Source organism: Gossypium hirsutum, chromosome A10 (assembly GCF_007990345.1).
Source record: "Gossypium hirsutum isolate 1008001.06 chromosome A10, Gossypium_hirsutum_v2.1, whole genome shotgun sequence".
NCBI lineage: Eukaryota > Viridiplantae > Streptophyta > Magnoliopsida > Malvales > Malvaceae > Gossypium > Gossypium hirsutum.
The window spans coordinates 56,332,153-56,338,336 of record NC_053433.1 but is presented as its reverse complement, the minus strand read 5'-3'; positions in this window follow the sequence as shown (position 1 = coordinate 56,338,336).

Here is a 6,184-nt window from a genome sequence, read left to right as displayed (position 1 = left end):
CATTTAATAAACCATAGCAATTTGGCACTTTTAACTTATAGCATGCTACTTTTGCATTTTACGCGATTTAGACCTTTTCTCAAATTAACCACTTAAATGATAAAACTAGCACACAAAACTTTCACATATACATATTCACATGTTGTAAACACAAAAAATAATATTAAAATAATTTTATGACCTTGAATTTGTGGTTTTGAAACCACTATTCCGGTTTAGCTAAAATCGGGCTGTTACAATATTGGTATGAAATTAAGGTATGATTGTGATGTTAGTATAAGTGATATATGTATGTATATAATTGAGTTAAAGTTAACTTTGGTAACTTGGTTACGTAAATTAATTAGGTAAGTTTGGATATTTGGTGGACAGATTTTTAAGTTATCATTTAAGGTACCTAATAGTATATTGGTTGTATGTAGTCATAATACATGTTTAAGACTTGATTTTAGCTTGTGTTGAATGCTTTGTTATGGCTTGTTGTTGTGTAAATTGTTGAGACTAGGTGGGTGTCAATTTCGGTGAGAAATGTGGTTTAGAAAATGACCTATTTTCATCAAAACGGGTAGAGATATGGACGTGTATCTCAACCGTGTGTGACACACGGCTAGGTGACACTGCCATGTGTCCCTTGTATCTTTTAAGAATGCAAGTCAGTATGCTCACATGGCCTGGCACACGGACGTGTGACTTGGCCGTGTGACCCAAGTTAGAGAGTTACACTGGTATGGACACAGGTTGGACACAGGTTGGACACAGTCGTGTGTCCCTATTTCGAACGTCCACACGGCCTGAGACACAGGCATGTCTCCTAACTGTGTGAGTCACACGGCCTTGCCACACGGCCGTGTGACCCCTACAGTGTTGAAAATTTTAAACAATTTTGAAAAATTTTCTAAGTTTTTTATTTAGTCCCGACTTGTCTCTAATATGTATTTCAGGTTTTGAGGACTCGTTTAAGGGACAATATATATGATTTTGATTGGTTTTATTATGAGTATTGATATGTAATGAAATTGTAACATCCCGAAATAGGGCTTAGTCATAATAGTGGTTTTGGGACCACAAATTCGATGTTAAAATAATTATTTCATGATCATTATGAGGTTTAGGATATGAAAATATGCATGTAGAAATTCTAAGTATAAGGTGTCCAATTGGAAATTAATGACCAAATTGAATAAATTGTAAAACTTGGATTCTAGAAGCAATTTTATGAAATTGCTTTGGAATATTAATTAGAGGTCTTTAAAGAGTAATTTTCCCAATTTCTAAGTTTTTGGACAAAAATGGGCATGCATGGAAAATTTGGAAAGGCATTTTGGTCATTTAGTTAATTAATGAAATAAAAAGAGAAAATCAAGCAAAAATTCACTCATTTTCTTCTCCATGCTATCGAATTTGAAGGAGTCTCCATAGCTAGGGTTTTCCAACATTTCAAGCTCAATAGTAAGTGTTCCCTAGCCCCGTTTTTAATGTTCTTCGTATTTTTGAAACCCTCGTAACATGCTCTATCCATTTCTACCCATATCTCATGCTAGGGTTCATGTTAGGAATTTGACCAACACATGATATGGTTGTTCTTTGATGATTTATGGAGGGTTATGAAAGTTAGATGTTAGATAAACATCTTTTGCTAAGTGATTTCTCATAAAAACACCAAAAAGGGACCTAAATGTAAAAGGCATAAAATGTGGGGTAGAAATGTGAAATAGAAGAAAATATAGGCTGGTATAAGCATGAAAAATATTCAGCTAGGCTTGGGTATTCAAGAAATTTCATGCATTTCATTATACAAGCCTATGGACTAATTTGTAAAAGTGAGAAAGGTTAAGGGCAAATTGGTCATTTTGCCCAAGAGAGAGTCTTAAGCCCAAAATGAATAATGTGAGGTATTAATAATTTATTTTTACTAATATAGACCTCGAGAAACTAATTCTAAAGGTCGACCATGGAAAACGAAAGGTTTCGGAATAACCGAAATACGAAACCAAAGCAATTACCAAGTAAGTTCATATAACTCGAAGTAAACTCTTAATGTACTTAAATATGCATGTTCTTGAATGTATGAAAATTTATATATTCATTGCATGAAAGTCCATGAAATGTGGTGGTGTAATTAAAAAGGATGATAAAAGTCCCGGTTGAAATAGAAAGGGAAATCCGATGGATAAATTATGGCTTACATGACATGAGATCCTCCATGTGTTGCAGAAAAGGATTTATACCGGACGGGTAATTCGATGATCTCAAAATAGAAAGGATCTAGCTTGGACAGGTGTTCCTTGAATGATCGAGCCTCCCGAAGAATATGGGTGTATTAAGGATTTAGCCTAGACGGGTAATTCGAATGAGGACTGAATTTAGCCTGGACTAGCAATTCAGATTCAAGCTTATGAGAGCAATTATTGTTAAAAGGGATTTAGCCTGGACTGGTAATCCCGATATTGCTCTATGAGTTATTACTACGGGGGATTTAGCCTGAACAGGTAATCCCGCCATAAGATGTAAGGTTCGTGGGAGTGCGTACTTGAGATGATCACTTGTATGACTTGACGGTAATTAGACTATCTATCGAGATTTTCAAGAAATTCAACGGGATTAACATGAGAAATAAAGAATGAAAATATTGAATTGATGAGCTCATCTAAGACTAATGACATGATGTATTGTTATGAGACTAACTTGATGATTGAGTGCATGTGATAGGGGAACTATTTCATGCTTGTTGGAATTATTGCCTAAATATGGTTGTATGCTAATTAACCGGTAAGTTTACTTTCTAGTTATTTGGACTTACTAAGCATATAAATGCTTACCCCCTCCTCTTTTCCCTGTCTTACAGAGCTCGTGGACTCGTGAAGATTGGAAGATGGTTGGAGAATCAACACACTATCGTCTTGTCCCGCTTTGGTATATAGATACTTTTATTTTGTTTAATGGCATGTATAGGGCTTTTGTTATTTTGTTATATGTGTCATTTTGCTAGCCAATGTAAAGGGTTTAAAGGGTATACCTATTCTTTTGTATATGGTCATGATATGTGGCTCATATTAATGTAGGTTGTAAACCTACTAATGATACATGTTTATGTTTAAATGATTCATGAGATATGGTGACGAGGTTTATCATGAATGGATGCTTGAAATGGGACCTAATAATTTGAGAGTGGTCATAGCATACAATGGTATATGGTTATAATATGACCTAAGTGTAAAATATAAAATGTGAATATAAAATGTGCTATGTTAATCCCTCATATGAAAAGGATAATTTAGCATGTACTAAGCTGATGAGATGAGGCTAACATGCGATGAGTCATGCCAAGGTTGTTTAAGAGTATAATGAGGCCATGCTAAATACCATTGAAGTCTTTAAGTGTATATGGATGATAGAGGGTGACCAAAAGCTTAGAAAATAGCCCTAAAAAGGTCCACACGGGTAGACACACGGGCATGTGTCTAGGCCGTGTGTGACACACGGTCAGCCCCCATGGGCGTGTTGCCAGGCCATGTGTCCCTTGCACCTAAAATTTTAGGTCAGTTTGCATGGTATAAACACACAGGCAAAGACACGGCCGTGTGTCTCAACCGTGTGGAGGACACGGCTTAGAATAAGGGTGTGTGCCTCAAAATGAATGATGACATCATAAACAGAATGTCCGGGTTTTTGGACACAGGCGATGACATGGGCGTGTCTAGGCCGAGTAAGGGACACGGGCATGTGCTTGGCCATGTAAAAACCCCTATAGATTCGAAATGAAAAATAAATTCAAATAATTTAACATGGGTGAAGGACACGGGCGTGTTCCTAAGCTCATGGGCGTGTGCTTTGCCTCCACATGGGCGTGTGAGTCATAACCCTAGGAATTTTACTAAAATTTTTAATAGTTCTCCGTTTAGTCTCGGATCTATTTTAATGTACGTTTTGGACCTTGTAGGTCCATAATTGGGACACTATAATATTGTTTGATCTATTTTCAATTAGAACGAAATTTTATAACCCGTATTTTCCAAAAGTGTCCGAGTATGTGTTCAGTAACGCCTCGTACCTTGTCCCGGTCTCGGGTACGGGTAAGGGGTGTTACAGAAATGTTTGAAATTTCTGTCTGATTGATCCGTAAACCCCGATAATGCTCTGTAACCTTGTTCTGGTGACGGATATGGGTTAAGAGTGTTACAAGCTTGGCACCCAGTGCCTCATCGAATAAATCCAAAGCAAGTAATTGCGCTCAGCGCTATAATAAGTTGACATCCAATGTCTCATCGGTTAAACCGAAGCAAATTGGCACCCAATGGCTCATCGACTCGAAGTAGAAGTAATCCCTGTACTCTTCCTATATCTGAATTAGCCCAAAACAGTTAATAGGGTTTCATTTAACTTTTCAATACAATCAATGTCTCAATTTCATGAATGTATATTATCACATATAAGCATATATTCATTTGATAGTAACCTCATTTTCTCAATACATATATTTAATTCAACAGTCATAAAAATACCACATTTCTCGATATTTATAATCGAGTCATTTTAATCATCATTTAATTCAATTCAGCCCAAATGTACAGGAGTTCTCACCTCAATTACTTACCATACACAAACAACTTAATATGCAATAATTCTCAATTTAGTTTGGATTATAGAAATACAAACCGTATATTTCGAGTTACTCGATATCGACATTGTCTTTCCTCTTCTTACTCGAGGATTCCAGAACAATGTTTGCTACGGAGTAAAATAATTAAAATAGATTAATAATACACAACTCAATTTTTATTAAATTTTAAATTTTATACCTCATTTTGCTTAATCTTCAATTTAGTCCCTAAACCAAGACTAATTTTAATCTCCATATTTAACCTCAAATTTTTATACTAATTTCACTCTAAACTAAATTTAGATCCCTAGTTTTAATTCTATGCCTTAATTTTTAATTTTTTACAATTTAGTCCCTATTGCTCAAAATTAACAACTAACTCCACAATTTAGTCCTTTTCCACTTCTAACTTAAAAATATATCAATAAAATCCCTAAAACTTTATCTAATCAACAATTGTAACATCATCAATCTTGAACAATACTAAAAATTATAACATTAGTTGGCTAGTTCTACATTCCAAAATTCGAAAAACATAAAAACTAGAAAAATGGACTAAATTTATTAACCAACAATTGAATGCTTGAAGACCCCTAGTTGTCGTTCAAGCTCTTTCTTCTCCCTATTGTTTCGAAATGCATGCGAAAGAGAATTCTCTTTCATGCCACTTTCCTTTATATTTCTTTCATTTTGTTTTCCATTTATTTATTATTATATAATATATTTACATTAAATTCATGTTATTTACATATATATATATATATAATACACACCATTAATGACCGTCCACTATAACATAAATAAATGTATATTGATCACTTTAATCTCTTTAATTAATTTTAATTTATAATTTAACTTTTTACTCCTTTATAATTTAGTTCTTATACTTTCATAACTTCTAGTTCAAGAAAATTGCTTATTAAAAATTTAATTCGCCTCTAATATGACTCTGCAAATATTTAATAAAAATATTTACGGGTTCAATTTGTAGAAACAGAGTTTCGAAAATATACTTTTTGACACCTCTAACTATCTGGTCGTTACATGAAATTGAGTAATTCAAAGTGTGTTTCGAAACTAAAAGATAGATCTTCGAACGCTATAAAAATATTTTAATCCAGAAATGTCTAGATGCCATCAAAAAATTTGTTGCAAGTTGACTAATCTTTTTAGCTTGAAAATTGAGAGCTTGGTTGAATTGACTTTAATACATTTCACCCATTTTGTACATTTATCATTTCTTGTTTTCTCGAAAAGATTCATCATCACATACTGGCTTTGATCGAATCTTAGTTTAATTTGCTTGACCTTTGATCTTATTGTTGGGCCTTGAGACTCATATCAGAAAATTTTTTTATTGATTTTGGTGCCTCCACATGAAGAGGTGGCATAAAAAAGGTTAAAAAAAAACACTGAGTGCCACCACATTTGGACCTGTGACCAAAGATTTTTTTTTTCAAATTTGGTGCCTCCACATGAAGATGCGACACCTAAAAAATAAAAATAAAAATTATTGATACTGGTGCCACTATATTTGGAGCTGGCACTAGAATAATTTTTTTTTATTTTTTTCCTTTTGTTTCG